Raw genomic sequence first — 22,257 nt, forward strand, 5'->3', positions numbered from 1 at the left:
TACTGCATTATTTGGCCACTGGGTCATTTCAGCGGACAACTGCCATATTATGGGGCGTTTCACAGCCCACGCAGTCACGTTGCCTACACCAGGTGTTGGCAATCATCACTGTGCACCCCTCAGTCCGCAGGCACATATATGTGCCCAGAACACCCGCAGAAAGGCAGGCCGTGGTCCAGGACTTCTACAGGGTAGCACACTTCCTCAAAGTGCTCGGTGCGATAGATTGCACCCATGTGGCCCTACGTCCACCTAGGGCCACTGAAAACATATATCGCAACCGCAAGCACTGGCCTTCCATCAACGTGCAGGTTGTATACAATGCCAAGGGAATAATCACCTCTGTCTATGCAAACTATCCAGGGTCCACCCATGACAGTTTCACATACAGAATGTCCACCCTAAGCCGGGCATTGGAAGCTGGGAAGCATGGCGACACATGGCTCACAAGTGAGTACAAATGCCTGTGCATATGCATGCATGTCACAGACAAATACACAAGCCCAACAAATGACAACCATTATCACCTTACCAGGGGACAGTCCCTACCCTCTGACCACCTACATGATGACGCCAATACGGAACTCCACCAAAGCACCCCAGGTAAGATACAACGCAGCCCATATTGCAACCAGGGCCATAGTGGAGCGCACATTCGGAGTGCTGAAGTCACGCTTCCTTTCCCTTGACCGCTCTGGCGGACAGGTACTATATGTACCCCCAGTAGTGTGCAGGATCATTGTGGCAGCATGTGTCTTGCACAATGTTGCAACACGGCGGGGCATACCGGTGAACATGGAGGTTTCCCCACATCCCCAACCACATGCACGGCTGCTGCGCATGGGAGGGGAAAGGGCATGTGGCGTGGCAGCCCGTACCCAGCTTGTGGCCACATTTTTCACCTAAACTCCAACCCCTGCGGAGTGCACACAGGCCTGGCACACACCAGATGACAATCGATGATGAGAAACGGACAGTTAACTGTCACAACCTTACCACCCTGAGAATGTGTCCACTGAAGTGCCACATTTTGTGCATCCCTAGCTACTTAAACACAACCAACCCTGAGTGACCAAAAGGAACACATGCAAGGTGCATATCCAACCCACCACCAGGCCATGAAAGGACTGGTATGCCACCCAAACCCTCCAAACCCCCATAATCCCCATCTGCTACACCATGCCATGGTATGCAATGGCAAAACATCAAACCATATGCACAACACATGACACAATAGTCATGAAGTGCCACGTGACAAATGCAAATAGGCACCAGACAATTACACCTGACATGGAATCTGAAGAAATGACTGACCAAAACCTCACACCCTGAAAACTGTGGCACAAATGGATGCCACCAGTGGTGTGAGCAACAAAAGTCAGAATACCTGTTGCCATGCACATTGGACAATAACAAATTGGCATTACAAACACTGTGTGCTGTGTGTGTGTCCCCTGCAACACACCGCTCACTGGATAGCACAGTGAATGTGCATTGCGTTGGGGAAACCCCTTGAGAATCATGAAAAATAAGTACAATCAACAAAATTGAACCCTTTGATGCATGCACATGATCAATGACTTGGAACTGAAAATGGATTATAGGGAAACAGCATGCCTGACAATGCAATCTGGGTGCATGTGTGTGCATAGTGTTGTCGTAGTTGGTGTGGGGGGGGGTTGGGTAGGTGTTTGTGTCAGTAGGGACATGCATCGAATACATGAATGTGAAATGAAGTGAGCCTCAGTGTCCTGTACACAGCACATGTGCACATTGCACTGAAGGACCCCCCTGTGTGTTAAACCACACCAATCCCCTGACACCTCGAAATTAAACCCAACATAGGATCAGCCATTGACCAGCAGAACATGTCATGTACAGAGTAACCCACATCGACAATGGCAGACAGTGAGCAATCACTGATTCATAGTAAATCCGTATAGGGCCTACACACAAAGTGCATCAAAGTGCCTCAAGTAGGGATGGAACAAGGGAGAATAACAATACCTTCCTACAAGTCCTTCAAGCAGTCCAGAATGTGAAAAATAACAATCAAATCAAATTAGATAGTACAAGTGCTTGTAACAATAAGGGAGAGTCTAGGGAGGGAATGTAGGAAAACAAAACTAGCATACGGCAATAGTTGCAAACAATGGAAGGTCGATATGATATGATATGGCATTTATAATGCGCCTATACACAGGTGTTTCAAGGCGCGATGAGGCAAGGGTGGGGGAACAAAGGGAGGACAGACACCGATCGTACTAGGCCAGATGACATTCAGATCGCGCAAGTGCATGGGAAGTGCATGAATAATCAAGATAGTGCTGGGGAGGGGGAGAAGAAACACAGAAGGGAAAGGGGGAACAGACGAGCTGTAATCAGTGCTGGAGGGACTGCTGATAAAAGTAAGTGCCAAAATAAAACTCAAAAAGGTGAAGGTGGGGGTGGATGGACGGAGGCAGAGGGGGAAGTGTCTGCAAAGAACAAGCAGCTATGTATCACAATGCCTGACGGCAATTGGGAAAGTACCAGAAAAAGACAGGCAGAGGACAGGGAGGAGGGGAAAAGGTGGTGGAGAGGGAGAGGGAGGAGAGAAGGGAGGAGGGGGCCAAGGTATAAAGGCAGGAAGGGGGAGAGGGGGAAAGAAGAGGGTGCAGAAGGGGAGGGTGTGTGACAGTTAAGGGGGGAGACAGAGGGAGACTGGCGGGGGCAAGGGAGACAGGGGGACAATCAAGGGACCCATAAGGGTGGTGGACAGGAGTGGACAGGGGTAGACAGGGATAGACAGGGCCTCCATTGTGGACCTTTGGTAGTGGTGGCTTGCTCCAGCCTCCTGGTTGCTAGGATTGTCACAAGGGCCAAGTGCAACCAATGGGAGGGAAGAGAGGGGCCAGGCCACAAAAAGGACAGTCAAGTCAAAAGCAATTCGGCCATATTTCAAATGGCACAACAAAACACCAGGCAGGGCTGCAAGATGGCCAAAGCAGGGGAAGCAAGGAATTGGGGTTCGATGAAACACGTGGTCACAAGGATAACTCAGTGTGCAGCATTCATGTGGCATATCAAAATCACTGTAGGCCAAGTGTCGCAATGCAACATTGTCAGCACGCGGACCCCTGCCACCATCAGTGTGTGTCACACAGCCAAAGGGTGCATGGTACCGCCTACAGCAGGAAGTGCATGAACATAGACAGTCAACAGAATACTCACCAAATTGAAGTGCACACATGCATTGGAGAAGTTATCCGGAATACCCACTAGGAGTGTACACACAAATAGGACTGCAGGCTCGCCACAGATATGATGGAAGCCCAATGCCCCTGTGTAAAATGCTGTCACACCAAGCCATAAGCAGGAGTAGCATATGTGTCAGGACCCCTAGCAAAACACATACAGGAGACAAGCCGGAATGGGCCCTGCTGGAACACACAGTGGATGCCTTCCAATGCCACAAAGCACCACACTGTCACATGAATGCACAATAGACACACAAAAAAATTATTTGCAGGAAAAAAAAATCAAAAATGCCCACATACGACCCGGGGGGTAAGAGGGGGCACCCAGGAGGGAGGAGGTACAGGGCGCACCTCAACACCCACATGTGTAGATGTTGAGATAAAAATAAAACACTCCATGGGTTCAGCGCCGCACGGCCCGACCTATGTGAGAGATAGGTTGTCGTCGTCATCATCTGGATGGAAATCAGAAGGTGAACGCGGCACAGTTGCCTGACCATGCCTATCCGTGCCTTCCCCTCAGCGGCAGCAAGCATGGGGGTCTGGTAAGACAGGTCCTGCATGGCAATGACACGTAGGTCAGCATGCATTACCTCACGTGTCACACGTGCTTCCTCCTGCAAGGACTGACGTGTAAGACGGAGTTCTGCCTGCATGGCCTCACATGACACACGGAGCACCTCCCGGCTTGCATGGAGTTCAGCTGAGATGGTTCTTTCAAGCCGCTCCATCCTGTCTTCTGCCCGCCTTCTCTCGCCCATCATGAGCGCACCCAGAGTTGATTGAGGGATTGGTGTTCCTTCCTCAGGGCCTCATGGTGTGCCTCTGCCTGAGCAGCAAGTGCTTGACGCAGTGCCACCATTTCAACCTGGCGCGCCCTGTTAGAGACCACCATGCCCAGCCTGAGTGAGCGGGACGTGGACCGCGTTGCCTGCGGCTGGAGCTCCAGCTGCCTTTCAGGGGTGAGGATGGAACGGGCCACACTTTCCATACCTTGACCCATCATCTCAACTGCTCCCCCATGTTGCTGTGCGATGGCATAAATGGTATGCTCCCACTCAGTTGACCTCGGTGACGATGCCAGACACTACACCTGCCGGGCTCAAGGAGCCATGGTCTTTGCTGAGTTGGTGCCGCCCGCGGCTGCAGAACTGCATCCCTCCGTCGACCTGATGCCCCCGGAACATGGCCAACTGGTGTGGAGTGTGACCCTGTACCCGTAACCACCACAGGCGAACATTCCAACCCCGCCTGGCCCCGTACTGCAGGTGTCGCAGACAGAAGATCATCCAACACAGGATCACTTGCCAGCGATGACACGTCATGATGCAGATCCAGCTCAACATAGTGGTCAGAGGATCAATCAGAGCCATCTGCTCTGGACACGATGGCCTGGAGCACCAGTGGGTTCTCGTGGGCTGCCACCCCACGACCACCACTGGTGCCTGGTTGTTGATGTGAACTGACCACCGTGTCTGGGAGGACATCTTCATCCTCTGCCTCCAGTGTGTCATCACCTGCAACATTAACAAAAGAAACATGAACACGCATGTCAGTAGGACATACCACAAACATACAGATCACAACATTGACAGCCAATACATGAAGCAGACATGTCACACGAAACTCAAACCCTAACATGCATCCAGCAGCATTGTGTTGGCATGTTGAAGGGCTGAACTTGACACAGGAGTGGGTGTGTGCTGTGCACTGCATGTGTACCCCCTCAACTTCCAACATCAACACGTACGTAGTGATGTCAATCTACAAACATGATGGCAGTGTAAGGGCAATTGCAGCCATCATGTGCAAATGGCATGCACCATGTAGCATGGATACCGTGAAACACCCACCCTCTGGGCAATAGCGGGGAGGCACTGCATGTCAATGAAAGTTTCCCCACAGAATGGTGGATTAGCAGACAGTGCTGGCATGCGTCTATTGCATGTCGTCATTCAAATGTCACTACAGCTGATGAGACGTGGACATGATGCAGGACAGATGAGGAAGCATCAGTAGTACACCAATGTATGCAGAAGACACAACACCAGTTGAACAGAGGCAGGGGGCCTGTAACAGGGGGAGCCATGTGTACAACACAGATATTGATACCCTAAAGTTGTGCGTGATGACACACAGACCCACAGTGAGCATGAAATGGCTGTCCAAATAACATGACACTTGGATCATCCTAGAGGCATACTACAATGAGCAGGCGGTCAAGGGCACCTAGGGGCATACATGGAATGCACATGGAGCATGATTGTGCACACATGTGCACGGGGAGCCACTGCCATCAGCACAGTCCGAGTGAGACACACTGCACCAAGGACAAAGGATGTATATGACATGATATGACTTCTCATCAAGATTGCCTTTGTACACAAGTGGCTCAGAGCGCAACCAAGCAAAGGGAGGGGAACAAGGGAGAAAAGAAAATGAAAACAACTATCTTACTGGGCACAGTGACATTGAGAACACGCATGTGCACGGAGAAGGAAAAAAGGGGTAAAGTCACTGGAAGGGGGAGAAGTAGAAAGTGCCAAACAGAGGAGACCAAAGAATGAAAATGAAGTCCAATGATAGAATAGGCACTCACAAGCAAGTGGCAAGTGCAAGATCATTTGGATAGGGCAAATCTGATGAGTGCAGAAGAAGAGTGGGGGACTGTATGGGTACATGTACAGGACCCCTTGCAATGGGAGGCATGGAGGCAGTGCAGCAGGACGGCAGGGTGAGTAGGTACCTGGGCCCGAAGGACAGAGGGTGTCCAGGTGCACAGTGCCAAGAGAGGAAACAGTTCAGCTGGGGAGAAAATGGGCTAATGCAGGAGCTAATTAGAAGGTCTTGAGGTGCTTTCGGTAGCAGAGATGTGTCTCCTCAAGTTTTAATATGGCAGGTAGGCTGTTCCAAAGGGAGGTCCCAGCCGTAAACACAGATCTGCCCCCAGCTTGTTTCCTCGATAAACGACTGACGAGAGGTAGAGGAGCAAAGGACTTGAGAGGGGAGGTTTGGCAGAGGGATAGTTGAAGGTATTTTGGACCCAGGCCCCAAAAATCCTTGTGCACAATGCAGTGGATGTAAAATGTTATCCCTGCATTCACTGGTAGTCAATGAAGGGATTTCAGAGCTGGAGAGATAGGATCCCAGGGCTTGAGGCCAAGGATAAGTCTTGCAGTCCTGTACCGGATTAGTGGTAGAGGGCGGAGTGTGGAGGCAGGTAGAATTTTGAAAGAGCCTGTCACAGTAATCCACCCTTGAGACAACCAGAGCTTGAGAGACAGTGTACTTGTAGGTGAACGAGAGGAAAGGCAGAGTACCCCTGAGGAGGTTAAGCAAGAAGTAATAATCTCAAGAAACGTCAGAAATGTGTGTGGAGAAGGAATGTGTGGAGTCAGAGGTGACCCCGGAGTTGTTGGCCTTGCAGGTGGGGGTAGGAGGATGGCCAAGGGAGGCTGGCCAGAGAATGAGGGGGAAAGGATGGTGAAGGTGTACTGATGAGGAGGATGTCAGTCTTGCTAGAATTTAGACAGAGATCGTTGGCAGTACACCAATCTCAAATGGCAATTAGGCAATCAGAAATGAGGGAGGGAGAAGAAGTGGCCGAGTGCAGCCTGAAAATGAGTTGAGTGTCATCAGCATAGCACTGGAAGTTGTAGCAGAAAATGGAAATGCAGTAGGCGAGAGCTGCCAGGTGCTGTTTGAAAAGCCAGGCTGAGAGGTCAGACCCCTGGTGAACACCACAGGTAGAGAGGGAGATTGATGAAAGGAAGGACCCAAGTTGTAGCTGGAAGGGTCACACACGCTAAACACACATGTCATTGAGTAACATGCATCAATACTCACCGGATGATACATCATAATCCATCCTCTCTCCCACTCCATGGATTTGTTCTGCGGGATGAACTCTGAAGCGATCTCCTCTTGCTGAGTGAGTTCATCCTCCTCTGGTGTCGGCCCAGCACCAGTCACCTGAGACATGGCATAATTGGAGGCACGATTTTGTTTTGCACAGCGTCAGAGGTCATTCCAACGCTTGTAGCAGTCCTGAGCCGTGGACACCTGGAATCCCATGGATGTCACACCCTCCGCAACATGCTACCAGTGGACCCAATGCTGGGGAGGCGTTGTATGGCACTGTGGGCCCACAAGCATATCGCGTCGGTATGCCAACACATAGTCCACAAGGAAGTCCAGTTCCTGCTTGCTGAAAGGCTTCTTCCTCGATGTGCCGGAGGCCGGAGCCGTGTCTGGGGTCTCAGCCCCTTGCGCAGGAGCACGCTTCCTCCTTATGGGCGGTGGTACTGACCCAAAGTGGCCAATGCGGCCCTGATCAGTGGGGACAGTGGCGCTGGTGGACTGGACCAAGGGAGTGGGTGTTTGAATGAGGACAGAAGGTCTGGCTTGGGTCTGACTCATGCCGGGGTGGTGTTGGCTGCATCTGCCCATGCAGTTACCACCACCCGGCTGCTTGGGGCAGCAGATGTCATAACTGCCCCAGATACGTGTGCCCTGGTCCCAGCCACACTGGACACACATGACCCGCACCTCCTGACAAGATGGAAATTGTCCTGGGAGTCCTCATCACAGAATTCAACATGCACTGACCGACCCCAAGCCCAGGTGGTGGTCCCCACAGCTACACCTGCAGCTACCACCACTGGTGGGCCCGTGACAGCAGATGAAAGTTGCTGTTGGGTCATATGGGTGCCAGGTTGTGAGGCAACAGCTGCATCTCCAGGAGCCACATGGGGTGGTGGCATGTCTGCACCAGCACGTGGCTGGGCATCCTGCCCCAGTGGGGCACCCCTGCCTCTTCCCCCTCTGTAGCCACCCTGGCCACCCCGGACTTCCTGTCCCCCCCCTGGTCTCCGTGCCCATGTGCCCGGCCATGCACACCACTGGGAGGTGCCCAGCTGTGCCCTCCTTAGCCTTTGGTGGCCTCCCAACCATGGCACAGATGGTAAATAGCCGATGGGAGGTGCAGTCAACAATTGTCCTGGGCAATTGGGCTGAAGGGGGAAGGGTACTAGATGGAATAGGTACCCCTGTGCTCCTGCAAGGCTGTCTGTGACCCCTGGGGAAAAATAACGGGTCACGCAACGCTCAGGCACCCCTAATTTTTTTTTTTACAAAATAAACCATTTTTCCCGTGATCGTGATCACCAACACGCTCCTCTGAGCCAGCCTCCCCTCCCAGTCCAGCTGATTGGCCGCGCACCAATACTTCCGTGCTTACAGCTGACCGGAGGCGGAAGCCGGCCGCTCGCATTTAAGGGCCGCGAATTGAAGGGCCTGTCTGCGTCTGTCCGCGGCTATACCCCTCTATCTGATTTCTTCTCTTACGCCTGTAAGTACAGCATACTCCTCTATCGTTATTGCTTACGTGCTGCTATCACTTGAAAGAAAGTTCATTAACGTTTGGCTTATTCCTGTTCACTGACTTATTGCGACCTTTTTCAACGACCAAGCCACCACATGCTGCACGTCCCATATGCAGCTGAATCCAATGGGAGGAACATATTAGCTAGTGCTAAGACTACACGGACGCCTACGGACTTGCCAAATACACTGCTATTGCACTTCGCAAATGTATAACGCTACTAATCATCAATAGCCTTAGCTAACCATAGCTGCACCATCTTGCACTGCCATGTATGCTTGCACCAACTCTACCATAAGCAAACATAGCCCAAGTTTCGGCCTAATCAAGCATTCCCCACTATATGCACTCTAGCTATGGTTGGAAGTTATCATACATAGTATTATGCAAAAACGTACTCTAATCTTGCTAGCGACTGTCGAATCTAGGTAGCCTGATCTATGCATTCTTGCCATTGCTAAGACTGGTGAATCCAGGTAGCCTGATCTATGCATTTTTGCCATTGCTGTAACTGTCGGATCTAGGTAGCCTTGATCTATGCATTTTTGCCATTGCTGTGACTGTCGAATCTAGGTAGCCTGATCTATGCATTCTTGCCACTGCTGTGACTGTCGAATCTAGGTAGCCTGATCTATGCTTCTCTGAGTCTGATATTTGTTGCTGCCCTTTGTGACTTAGCCCATCATGGGTACTACTAAAATTGCCTTTATATACACATTCTGTACCCTGCTCGGGACTCTCCTAACCATTGCCATAACAATGACCCTGACTACTTCTATACCCTGTAACCTACAAGACAGAAACTCACGACTTAGAGCGAGACTGCCTCGCCTCTAAGATGTCAAAAACAAAAGAACTAGACCTACTGGCCCTACACCTACCTCAAATACGCCCGACTCTAACTCTCCTGCACCGATGGTAGGATGGTACCATAAAACACATACAGACTCCCCTTATAACCAAAAGAGGCCCTACACTCCCACCCCTAAACCTACCAAAGAAAAAAACTCCCACCCTATCAGGAGCACTCATCAACGCAAGGTCGCTTATAGCACATAATTCTGAAATTGCCGATATACTTGCCTTAGATAACTTAAACCTCTTCGCAATTACTGAGATGTGGCTTCATGACGCTGCAGGTCCCGCACTCATGACCGCCATACCTGACAATTACAATATACTAAAAGTTGATTGGCCCAATTCCAGGGGAGGGGGCATAGCCATCATTACCAAAACCAAGCTAGATGCAAGACTCACCTCTCACCCATAAATCACATCTTGAGAACTCCTTTTGGCCAAAATACCCATCTCTAATAATAGCACACTCACTATAATACTGCTGTACAGGCCAACAGGTCCTCTAGGCAACTTTGAGGATGACTTATCTAGCCTCCTTACCAACCACATTAAAGAATCCACCCAATTCCTCCTACTAGGAGATTTCAATCTGGGATTCAATGATAACGAGGACAAACAAACCCATTCCATTCAATCCATACTAGCTGATCACGGCTTCTGCCAGAAAGTCCTAGCCCCTACACACATAAAAGGATGGACTTTAGATTGGATAGCTAATCGAAACTGTGATATCACAATCTCTAATATTTTACCTCAAACTTGGACCGACCACCACCTCATCTGCTTCTCTTCAACCATTGAGCATCCTAAACCAAACAACCAGGAAATAGTACCACCTACGCCAACTAGAAGTAAAAAAGAAATTACATCTGAAAAACTACTCCCACTCCTCCTGCCAGCTCTCAACACTAATGATATTAATTCTGACCCTAATGTACTAGTTGAGACATTTAACAGCACCATGACCATAGCTCTGGACACTATTGCCCCGACCAAACTACGCAAAAGCAAACGAGAATCCCACCTCAACTCATGGTTCTCTCCGCACCTTAAGGAATTTCGAACCCAAAAACGTAAACTCCAAGCCATCTGGAGGCACACACCCACGGCAGAGAAAAAAACCCTTCTTGATAACCACGCCAAAAAATACAAGAAGGAAATTATCCAAACCAAAAAAGATTAATTTAACGAAAGGATCACTAAGGCTAAGTCCAACTCGAAAGAACTCTTTACTATTCTCAGGGAAATGGAAAATCCTATTGCTCCTATGGACAATGTCCCCAAGGACAAACATTGGTGTACTAGCATCCAAAATGCCTTAGCTAATAAAATTGTCACCCTGCAAACTAAAATTGCTAAGAAAAAAGCCGCCCTGAGCCTGACAAAAACCCATACCTCCCACCTAACTGACACACCTAGCTCAGCTACCCAAAGTAGCCACAAACCCTTCAGATTCACCAGAATCTCCATTTCGGAAACTGAAAAGGTGATCTTATCACTTAAGCCTTCTAACTGTCAAGGAGACAGTTGCCCTGCACAAGTTATTAAGGACGCAGCCAGAGACTTAGCACCCTTCATCTCGAAACTAATTAACGCGTCTTTCAGAACAAGCACGGTACCTGCTAACCTCAAAGAATCCTGGGTATTGTCCCTGCTTAAAAAACAGACCCTTGACCCAGCTATTCCTACCAACTATAGGCCCATCACTACGGTCCTATTGCTCCTTAAAATCATAGATAGAGTAGCCTACCTCCAGATCCAAAACTATTTGGAGACGCACCACCTACTAGGATCTCGCCAATCCGGATTCAGACCACTTCATGGCACCGAAACAGCACTCATTGACCTTAAAACACAAATCGACGAGTTGAAAGATAAAGGTAAAACAGCTATGCTCCTACTCCTTGACCTATCGGCGGCCTTTGACCTGGTGGACCATGCAGTCTCTGCAACCACTTAGCGTCTGCCGCCCACTTGTCAAGTGAAGCTATAGACTGGGTACAATCCTTCCTAGCCAACCGTACGATGAGAGTGTTCTCCCCTTTAGCATCAGCGGACCCAATTCAAATCACCTGTGGCATCCCACAAGGTTCATGTGTCTCTCCCACCATGTACAATATCTTCACTAAGACACTCACCGACAAACTTGACAGACTGGGGGTAACCTATACTAATTATGCGGATGACACACAGATCCTCATACCACTTTCTGGCAACTTTGTAGAGGACTCAGCTCTAGTAAACAGGATCTACCTCCTCATTCAGGCATGGATGGCCTCCCACGGCCTCTGCCTGAATGACGACAAAACAGAGATACTGATCCTGGGTTCCGACTCCAACCTCAAAAAACTCAATCCTAACTACCGTGCCTTCAACATAGACGGCAACATAATTAAAGTAGCAACCGAGGTTAAAACATTAGGTTTCTACCTCGACTCCACTTTATCCCTTAAAAAACAAGCTAATGCCCTTGCCTCATCCACAGTTTACACCTGCAAACTAATTAGATCCTGTAGACCCCACCTTTCCACAACCAATTGTATCGCACTAGCCAGTGCCCTAGTAATGTCTAAATTAGACTATTGTAACGCCCTCTACGCGGGCGCCAGTAAAACAGTCATAAACAAATTGCAAATACTCCAGAATAATGCGCTGAGAGCAGCCCTAGACATACCCCGTAGAGCCCACATTTCTAACATCAGGAAAGACTACCAGTGGTTAAAAATTAGCGATAGAGTCCTCTTCAAGACACTATCCCTTACCCACAAAGGCCTGAATAACACTGCACCCCCCTACATTGCAGCTAGACTGACCAGAAAAACTACTACTTACCATACTAGAGCTTCTAACCACCTACTACTTGAAAATCCCAGATTTAGACTCTCCAAAGCGGGTGGAGTAAGCTTCCCTGTTAAAGCTGCCCATGCCTGGAATGCATTACCCTCTGCACTAAGAGCTAATCTACCCTACACCAGATTCAGACGCAACGTGAAAAGTTGGCTTTGGACTAATGACAACCCACACTCAGCGCTGAGGCGCTAAGGCGGGAGTTACTACCTCCTTACTGCCCTGTTACTCAATAACAGTCCTTCTTATACCCTGTACTCTTGTATTGCTGTTTATGTTCTGTATGTTTCCTATGCATGTAACCCAAGCTTAAGTATTCTTGTATCGGCTGCGCCCGGCTATCCCTGGGTTTGGAGCGCATTATCAAATAATAAACTAAACTAAACTAAACATTTAAAAATATTTAAAAAAAAGGTGCACGCGACCCCGGTAGCCCACGTGCGTGGAATGAACCTCCCGCACACCCATGTTGTGGCACCCAGGGACACAAAAAACATGTACGCGTGGAACACGTGGGCTACTATCACCTCAAAAAAGGTACGCGATGCACAGGGGGAATCGTAGTGGGAAAAATAGCGTGCATGACTCACTGTCTGCTTTGCATGGAAAAGAAAAAGAAAAACACACGCGCTTGTGCGCGTAGGCAACATCCCGCCAAAATAAGAGGTACGAACTTCAAACGCTGTAAAGTAATCGTGTGTGAATCCTGAAGAGTAAACAGACGTAACGGTGTCCACGAAAAGCATGTACAATGAACTGCTGGCCCGCACGCACCTTTAACCCGTGCTGAAGGCAACGCCCATGCGCGTAACATCACTAGCGCGCTTACGCGCTGAGGGCCTTTCCTCGGATTACACGCATTCACAAGCAGACGTGTTGTTTTTGCACATGCTGATTCACTATGCACCCGTGCCAAGGGAAAGACCCACGCGCTCCACATCACTTGCATGCTTACGCTCTAAGGGTCTTTCCTCGATTTACACGCAGACGTGATGTTTTTTTAAGTGCAGACTCATTCTGCATCAAGCTGGTCACCCACCAACCCACGGAAGACCACGCTCCTGCCCAGAAGGCCATTTTTCTGCCCCACATAGCCCCGGGGAGCCTCCTACGAGCCATCTGCTTCTGCCTGCCTGCCTGCTGCCAACAGTGCCCTGCCATTTGGTGCCTGCTCATCAGCCATCTGCAGGGGTCCAGTTGCTGTGACCACCCCTGCTGGAACAGAAGACTCCCGACTGGTGTTCCATCACTCCACAGCCCAGCCCCAGGACCCAGTTGGCCACCCGCACCTGCCTTGGGGGTTGCCATGTCAGACCCAACACCATCCGGCACTAGTGGAAACCCCCCAGCAGAGAGGCAGAGGGCTGCCAGCTTCACTGCCAATGAATTTGGCATCCTGGTGGAGCAAGTCCTGGGGCATTATGATGCCCTCTTCTCACCATCGCGCACCGACAATTAAGGACGGGGGAGAATCTGGACGGACATAGTGGGTGCCATCAATGTGGAGGGGGTGGCACCCCGTGACATCAAATACGTTGAGAAGCGCATGGATGCATGACACATGTCCGTGATGATGTGTTGATTCACTGATACAGCTTAGTCATCCTTGTATCCACTGTGTCTGGGGGTATACGGGGCCAGATGCATGAGCCTCCGGTGATGTGTGTGCATGGGATCAGCATGTCCCATGATGCATGTGAGTTTCAGCCCACCATTGGATGTTTCTACGGTGCCTTGCACATGGATGCAAATGTTTGTTGCATGTGCCATGCCTGTTCCTGCATGTGTGTTGCCTGCACTGACCCATCTGTTGTCGAGGGACATGATGGAAGTGACGTTTGACAGTGCCACTCATGTGCTATTGCTTTGTGTCTATTGGACTATTGTACAGTACCCTGATGCTTGTGTTCAATGTCTCCCTTTACACAGCGGCGAGTGAAGAAGAGGGCGGAGGCAGAGCTGTGGAGGAAAGCGGCAGGGATGCCTCTACTGGCCGACGACGCAAGGCCCAGTCACCCTCCCAGGTAATTCTATCATCCGGGAACGAGGGGACTGGTGCAGCGGAAGGGGCGGGTGAGCCCCCACACGGGCTGGCGACGCCAGAAGACGGTGCGGGCCATCCAGGTTGGTGGTGTGTACGGAGGCGGAGGAGGCCACTTCAGAGCCGCACCTGGGGCCTGGTGGGGGTGGTTCCACTGGTGCAAGTGGTGCAGTCCAGGGGCAGGGGCAGGAGGCAGCACAGGTCTCCGCGGAGGGGCCTGTGCATGTCAATGTCACTGACACTGTGACTGCATCACCAAGCACCAGGGCCCGTCCGCAGGTAAGGGGAGGTCCACATCATCTGCCATTCCTCTACCTGCGGACGTGGGGAACTGTGACAGGAGTGAGTCTGTCCTGATAGGTGTCACATTGCGCACATGTGACATTCGTGATGATGTGCGTGCTTCCTGGAGTGACCACGCACGTCATCACAAACAGATGTGTGCCAACGTGACCCAGCTGGGAGGGTTCATTGTCGGGGGTTTCCTCCATGTGTCGCACTCTCTTGCGGCCTTCACCTCCTCTGTGCACACTATACGCCAGTCGTTCTCCGTGCCGTCTTCTGGACTAGATGCCACCAGGGCCCACTGTGGACCTGCTCCAACCAACGCAGCTAGGCTGGTGGAGATCCCATCCCTGCCACAGTCGGGAGTCAGAGATCCAGCACAGGTGGTCACCCCAGCAACTGGACTCCTGGCAACGGACAATGTGCAGGCACATACAAGCAGGGCACGTGCACGATGGCCCCGGTGTTGCCATCTACCCGGAGGCAGTTGTGGTGGCGGCGGCAGGCAGCAGAAAGGCGTTGTCTGCTCTGCATAGTAGGCATGAGGCCTCGGGGCCCTCTAAATCATTGGGGCAGGCATCAGCCGGTGGGCAGGAGGACCCAGGATTGGGAGTGTCTTCCATGTGGCATCGGTTGAGCCAGCGAATAGATGCAGAGCGGCGGAGGGCTGAGAGGGCACGGCTCACAATGGTCAGGGTGGAGAACTCCATGCACCGGGCTTTGAGGCGGGCTGAGTCCCTTGAGGCAACTCGCAGGGAGTTGGAGGAGTCCATGGCTGCATCCCTGCGAGACCTCGAGACCAGGGAGCAGGCCCGCCTCCGGAACATCGACATGGAGTCCAATGATTCCCTGGCCCAGGACATCAATAAGTGAGCCGCCGGACTAGCCCGCCTCCTTTGTAGATAGTTATTTAGGTTTAGGTTTCATTTGGCTTTTATTATGATTTGGAGTCCCCGGACTCCACTTGCTCCACTTTTTGTATATAGTTGCATTTATGTTCACATGGATTAATGTTTTTCTATGCTTTTCAATTTAAGATTTTTTTCTATGGACTTTGTGTATGGACCACTTATATTTTTTCATGTTTTGGATTTGGTTTTTTCCTTGTATTTGACTTTATTTTTCTTATTGCACTAATTATTTCTTCATTTGCATGTGTGGTTTTAATTTGGTCATTTGTTTTACTTTTTAATACATTTCATGATTCGACATTATTGGTGGGGTCTACTATGATTTATTTGTGCATGTCTCCATGAGCATTGGCTGTCATGTGTTGCCACTGTGTGGCTCTGTAGGACATTTGTTGATGGGCATGTTGGTTCTTTTCAGACTATCATGGAATGGGTAATTTACTATGGAGTGGGTGCAGTGGATCATTTGTTGTTTGTACTGGGGGCTGGGGGGGTGGGGTTTTGGTTGGCATTAGGGCCATGGGTCTGTGTAGTTATGACGTGGTGTTTGGGGGGGACATGAGTCAGGGCCTGCTGGCAGGTGCCCGTCAATGGGGGGACATGAGTCGGGGCCTGCTGGCAGGTGCCATAAATGGAGGGGGGACATGAGTCGGGGCCTTCTGGCAGGTGCCCATCAATGGGGGTGGGGTGGGGGGACATGAGTCGGGGCCTGCTGGCAGGTGCCCATCAATGAGGGGAGGGGACAGTAGTCGCGGCCTGCTGGCAGGTGCCCGTCTATGGGGGGTGAGGTGGGGGGGCATGAGTCGGGGCCTGCTGGCGGTGGGGTGGGGGACATGAGTTGGTCTCCCAAGTGCATGGTGCCATGTGGCCTGCCTGCGGGGCATGGGGAGGGTGGATGAGCTGACTGCAGAGCATGATCAGGGTGGATGGGCTGTCTGCGGGGCATTGGGAGGGTGGATGGGCTGCCTGCAGGGCATGGGGAGGGTGGATGGGCTGCCTGCGGGGCATGGTCAGGGTGGATGGGCTGCCTGCGGGGCATGGGGAGGGTGGATGGGCTGCCTGCGGGGCATGGGTAGGGGTGATGGGCTGCCTGCAGGGCATGAGGAGGGTGGATGGGCTGCCTGCAGGGCATGTGCAGGGGTGATGGGCTGCCTGCGGGGCATGAGGAGGGGTGTAGGGTGGACCCCTGTAGCGTGGTCTGGCTGCAGGTGGGTGCTTGTGGCTCCTCACCACACTGCTGTGTGAATCTGGGGGTACGGGAGTGAGAATTACACGCAATTCTGCTTGTGCAAGCGGGGTACGTGTATTCTGGGGTACGCGAGTGAGAATAACACACGATTTTGCTGACGCGAGCGGGGTACGTGTATTGCGGGGTACGCGAGTGAGAATAACACGCGATTTCGCTGGCGTGAGCGGGGCACGCGCATTCTGAGGGGTGCGCAGGGAGTTTTACATGCGATTTCACTGGCGCGAGTGGGATACATGTATTCTGAGGGGTGCGCGGGGAGATGTACATGCGATTGGCCTGGCGTGAGTGGGGTACGCGTACTCTGAGGGGTGCGTGAGGAGTTTTACACACAATTTCGCTGGTGCGGGCGGGCTACGCGTATTCTGAGGGGTGCACGGGGAGTTGTACACGGGATTGGCCTGGCGCGAGCGGGTTATGCGTATTCCGAGGGGTGCGCAGGGAGTTTTACCCACGATTTCGCTGGCACGGGTGGGTTACGCGTATTCTGAGGGGTGCGTGGGGAGTTTTACATGCGATTTCGATGGCGTGAGTGGGGTATGCGTATTCTGGGGGGTGCAAAGGGAGTTTTACATGTGATTGGTCTTGCACGAGAGGGGTACGCATGTTCCAAAGGGTGCGTGGGGAGTTTTACACGCGATTTCGCTGGTGCGAGCCTGGTACGCATATTCAGAGGGGTGCACAGGGAGTTTTACACACGATTGGCATGGCGCGAGCGGGGTACGCGTATTCCGAGCGGTGCGCAGGGAGTTTTACACGCGATTGGGTTGTCGCATGAGGGCTGAGTGGCGTTTTTAGCAAGTTTTTGTGGTTGGGGGCTGTATGCTGGTCCACTGGTCTTTGCGCCATGTAGGGTATTTGTGCAATGTTTTTGGCGCACGGGGCATGGTTGGGGGCATAATTGGTGTTGCTGCAGGATCTCTGCGCCACGCTGCACCACGGCTGGTTATGGATGTTTAAATCCATGAATACGCGGTGCGTCAAAATGGGTTTTGGCGCACGCGGCTGGCGAAAACTGGCGCATGCTCCCTCTGTGCGCCAGCTGCATGCGCCACTTCTGTGCTTAATTCCATGAATTACCCCCTGAATGTACAATGGATTCCAATGTAATCCATCTGCTTTTAGCATGTCCTAAATGCAGGCGGATGCAGCATTTATCTATTAGTTTTATGCCTACATGAATATCTCATGTAGGCGTAAAACTGGATGGTTTTGCAGGCGCAGCAGGAATGAGGTTAAGAACACCCCCCCCGTACCTCCCATTCTGCCTGCAAACCAATTTTAAAATGCCTTGGAGCAGCGTAAGAAATTTCAAACTGGTGTAAGCCTTTTACAGCTTGTTCTTACACTTATTTTACTGCACTGCATCATTTAACATGAGTTCCAGTGAGTCAATTGTCCACATTCTGTAAATAAAAACACAATGGAAAAGGAGAAGGTAACAAGAATCACCTGGCTGCTTTGCATAATTCAAAGAGCACTTTGGGATCATAAGATGGACAACAGGTTTTTATATTAAACAAATATACCTGTAATAGTGATTTAAGTTGGAACCCTTCTGAGCAAATAATGAACACTGGTCGTGGTGTTTATTTCATTTATCACCACACTCTCTCTAACATGATACATGTATATACCCATTCGGATACCTTTTCTTTCAGGTGCAGAGCTTGGCCAATCCTGCTTAAGCAGCTGTCCCTTCAAATGGATTTCCTCGCAACAAGGGTGGGGTGGAATATTTGGGGAGACCAAAGGTCTTGTTCCTTATTTTGAGGGCTTAGGACACCCTTAACCCCGCTAGTAGTTGCACCTTTGACACCCTTAACCCCCCTAGTAGTTGCACCTTTGACAAGGGTGTTAATGTATACCAAAGCCCTCTGGTTTTGCAAGACCATGCGTGAGAAGGCCAGTCCTGTTTTTTTCCCTTTTGAATCTGGGACTTGTAGGGGTTTTCTTGCCCATTTGAGATGTAGAAAAATGATAAGTCCCAGAAATACAAGTACAAACAGGACTGGAGGGCCTTTTCACAAATGGCCCCGGGAAGCTTGAGAGCAATGGTACACTTATCTTGTCTTAGAGATCAATTTGTTTCCTGCTGTTGGCTAGGAGGGACCCATTGAGAAAAATGTTGTAGGCGATGTAGACTCTTGTTAGTACAGTAAGTGCTACAGGAGGTCTTGTAGGGTTAAGCTGGCAATGCTAGCAGGTGACTTGGAGGACACCTCATTTAAAATGAATGTCAATGACTTGTGAATAGTGTTAACTTTCAACAGGTGTTTAATTATGAAGTGTTTATACTGTGCCATTATCAGCACCATAGTAGTCCCAGTGGGACTAAGCTTGCCTGAAAAGGAGCATACTCTACCCAAACCAGGAGTTTGCATACTGTAAAATAGAAATAGGGTACTAAACAAAGGACCAAAAGGGTAAGACAAACAAAGAAGATAAAGATGAGACGGGTATTGATTATAACTGTCATGGGCGCTACTCCCGAGGGGCCAGGACTGGCCCAGCGCCCTCGGAAGCAGACCCGTCTTCCACTACTCCGGACCTAGCAGACCCCTACAGGGGCCCTTTGGACCATGTCCTGGTGCCTTTGGCGCCAGGCTCATGAAGGGTTTCAGTCCCGGCGCCATTGGCGCCGGGCTCATATTGATAAACAGTGTAATAATGCTTGGGTGGACTTACCTGAGGCAGACCATGCTGCATATTTACCCAGAACAATCCAGTCAGGTTGAAGTCCCCAGCCATCAGGGCTGGGAGGAACTATTTCCTCCATTCAGGAACTCTTTTCTTACCTGGGTGGAACCGGTGGAAGAACACACACTGGAAGCACTTCTCTGCTATTTAAACCACGCCCGATGGAAAACACGTGCTTCGCGTTATTCTGCAGCAGCAGCAGGACGCTCACCGAGTCGGCTCCTGCATTCCAGGTCCAGAGTCATCTTCAGCTTCCGCTCAGCAACCTGTGGATGAAGAAAGACACAGAACAATACTTACCAGATCCCGGAATCCAGTCACCGGCAAAACCTGCAAAGAATAAAAATAAGTTTAGAAAAGTGCAACTCGCTCGCAGCCGCGCCCGCTTACCTGATCCATCCGTGATTGCAACTGAGCTAACCGCGGCCTTCTCTTCGGCAGATTCTCTGCACCTGAAAGGCAAAGGACATAATTAAAAAGAGGTTCGGGTGAAGGCAGTCGCATTCATCTTAACTTACCAGTTTTTGCACGCGCAGAAGCAGCCGCATCAACCGCAGCATCCCGGCACCTGAAAACTAGAAAACGGACATTATTAGAGGTGCCATTAAAAGCGGCCAACGATCATTATACTTACGTGCATCGGCACGTGCAGTGGCAACGGATATAAAGCCCGCAGCATCCCGGCACCTGAAAACTAGAAAAAGGACATTATTATAGGTGCCATTAAAAGCGGCCAACGAACATTATACTTACGTGCATCGGCACGTGCAGCGGCAACGGAAAACTACGCCCACAGCATCCCGAGGCCTGAAACAAAGGAAAAAGGGACATTATTGAGGTGCCCATCTTTTAAAGCCTAAAGACTACAGTATACTTACAGGCATCCGCTTGTGCAGTAACGGCGGCATCGCTCTTCGGCATCCCAGCACCAGTGCCACAACTAAGGCCGCAAAAGACTTGAGCCTCAACACTGAACTCATCCAGTGACGTAACTGGAATCCACGCACCCCTGCACCAGACGCAGGATGGAGAGCTCAGCATTTATACGCCTAAGGTGAGAGCTCGCCGAGACAAGTAGAAAGCTAGGCTGTGGGAAAAACTGGCGATTGGTGGGAGAAGGAATCCCATCAAACGGTGATTAACCCTTTTTCTTCCACCTGCAGAAAACTTACCCTGCAAGTCAGACATAAGAGGAAGCCCAGTCCTGAGAGTCGTCCGAGCTCTACGCTTCTCAATTGAAGAAACGATAGCAGCCCAGCCGGGATCAGCGCCTCCGTGGGAATCAGGTGAGCGTTACAGAACGCGAAGCACACCAATAACCTCCTACCCAGGTGCTATGGAAACTTCCAACACAGACCAACTGGCCCAGTTATTAGGGGAATTAAGAGCTGAAGTTCATGCTGCCCGCCAGGAAACGAATGCCCTTAAGAGGGAATTGATAATATCAAAAGAACGAACTGATGATCTCGCCAGGCAGTTATTACAGACACAAGCGGGGCAAACCCCACTACCTAATTCAGGAGGGAGCTATATCCCAGCGGCTTCAGCCAATCCTGTTCAAATCAACCTACCCGGAAATGTGCCATTGGCACCACCTGAACGCTTCTCTGGTGACCCTAAAAGGTTTGCGGTGTTTATAAATCAATGCCGATTGCACTTTCTTTGTAGACCTGAAGCCTTTCCGACTGACCAGACTAAGGTAGCCTTTGTGCTTTCGTATCTTAGCGGCAGTGCCGCTGATTGGTCGATCCCTCTGGTTACACAGGATGACCCGATCCTTCGTGATTTCCCGACCTTCCAGGCAAATATGGAAAGACTTTTTGCAAGGCATTCCCAGGGGCAGGCCCTGGACAACGAACTCCTTTCCCTACGACAGGGCAATCAAGATCTTTTGGCCTACATTGCATCATTCAATAGGCTAATTGTGGAAACCAGATGGCCTGAGGACAAAAGAATCACGCTTTTTCACCGGGGTTTGCGTGGAGAACTCAAAGACGTCCTTGCCCAGGTAGTGAATCCTCCTCAGGATTGTTCAGAGTACATTGATTTGGTGGTCCAATTGGATCACAGACTACAAAACAAAAAGGCGGATCGATCCAGGTTTGAAACACAAGTGTTCCCTAAGCCTCAAAGTCACACCAAAGGAGTTGAAGCCATCAAACCTATGCAAATTAGGGTTGTAAAGGGTCCCCTAACCCAGAAAGAACGCGACAGGAGACGACAAATGCAACTATGTCTCTATTGTGGAAATTCAGGACATTTTCTTCGAGATTGCCCGGTGAAACCACCTAAGAAGACAGTGGGAGCTTCTGATAAGAGTTCTGAAAAGCCTGAGCCGGGAAACGACCTCGCCCAACAAGTGTAGAGGTCTGCTTGCCGAGCGTAAAAACCAGTTCTTTGACCTCGCACTTCATAATGCCAATGGTCCTCGTAAACCCAGAGCAACCGGATCGTTTGCATGCAATTAAGGCATACATTGATAGCGGAGCAGTTGGAAATTATGTGGACCGCGAATTGGCTTCCAGGATGAACTTACCTCTTTGTCCAAAGGTGGTTAAAGACGCCATTACCACGGTGAATGGGACGGAAATCGCCTCCGGACCAGTGACCCATACCACTACTGAAGTGACGATACTAGGCCAAGACGGGCATCAGGAGGTAATTGTGTTCGACGTGATCAAGGATCCTCAATTCCAAGTAATTCTAGGGATTCCTTGGTTGGAGAAACACAATCCTCAGATTGATTG

This window comes from Ambystoma mexicanum, chromosome 7p (genome assembly GCF_040938575.1).
Source record: "Ambystoma mexicanum isolate Mex_15411 chromosome 7p, UKY_AmexF1_1, whole genome shotgun sequence".
In the NCBI taxonomy this organism is placed as follows: domain Eukaryota; kingdom Metazoa; phylum Chordata; class Amphibia; order Caudata; family Ambystomatidae; genus Ambystoma; species Ambystoma mexicanum.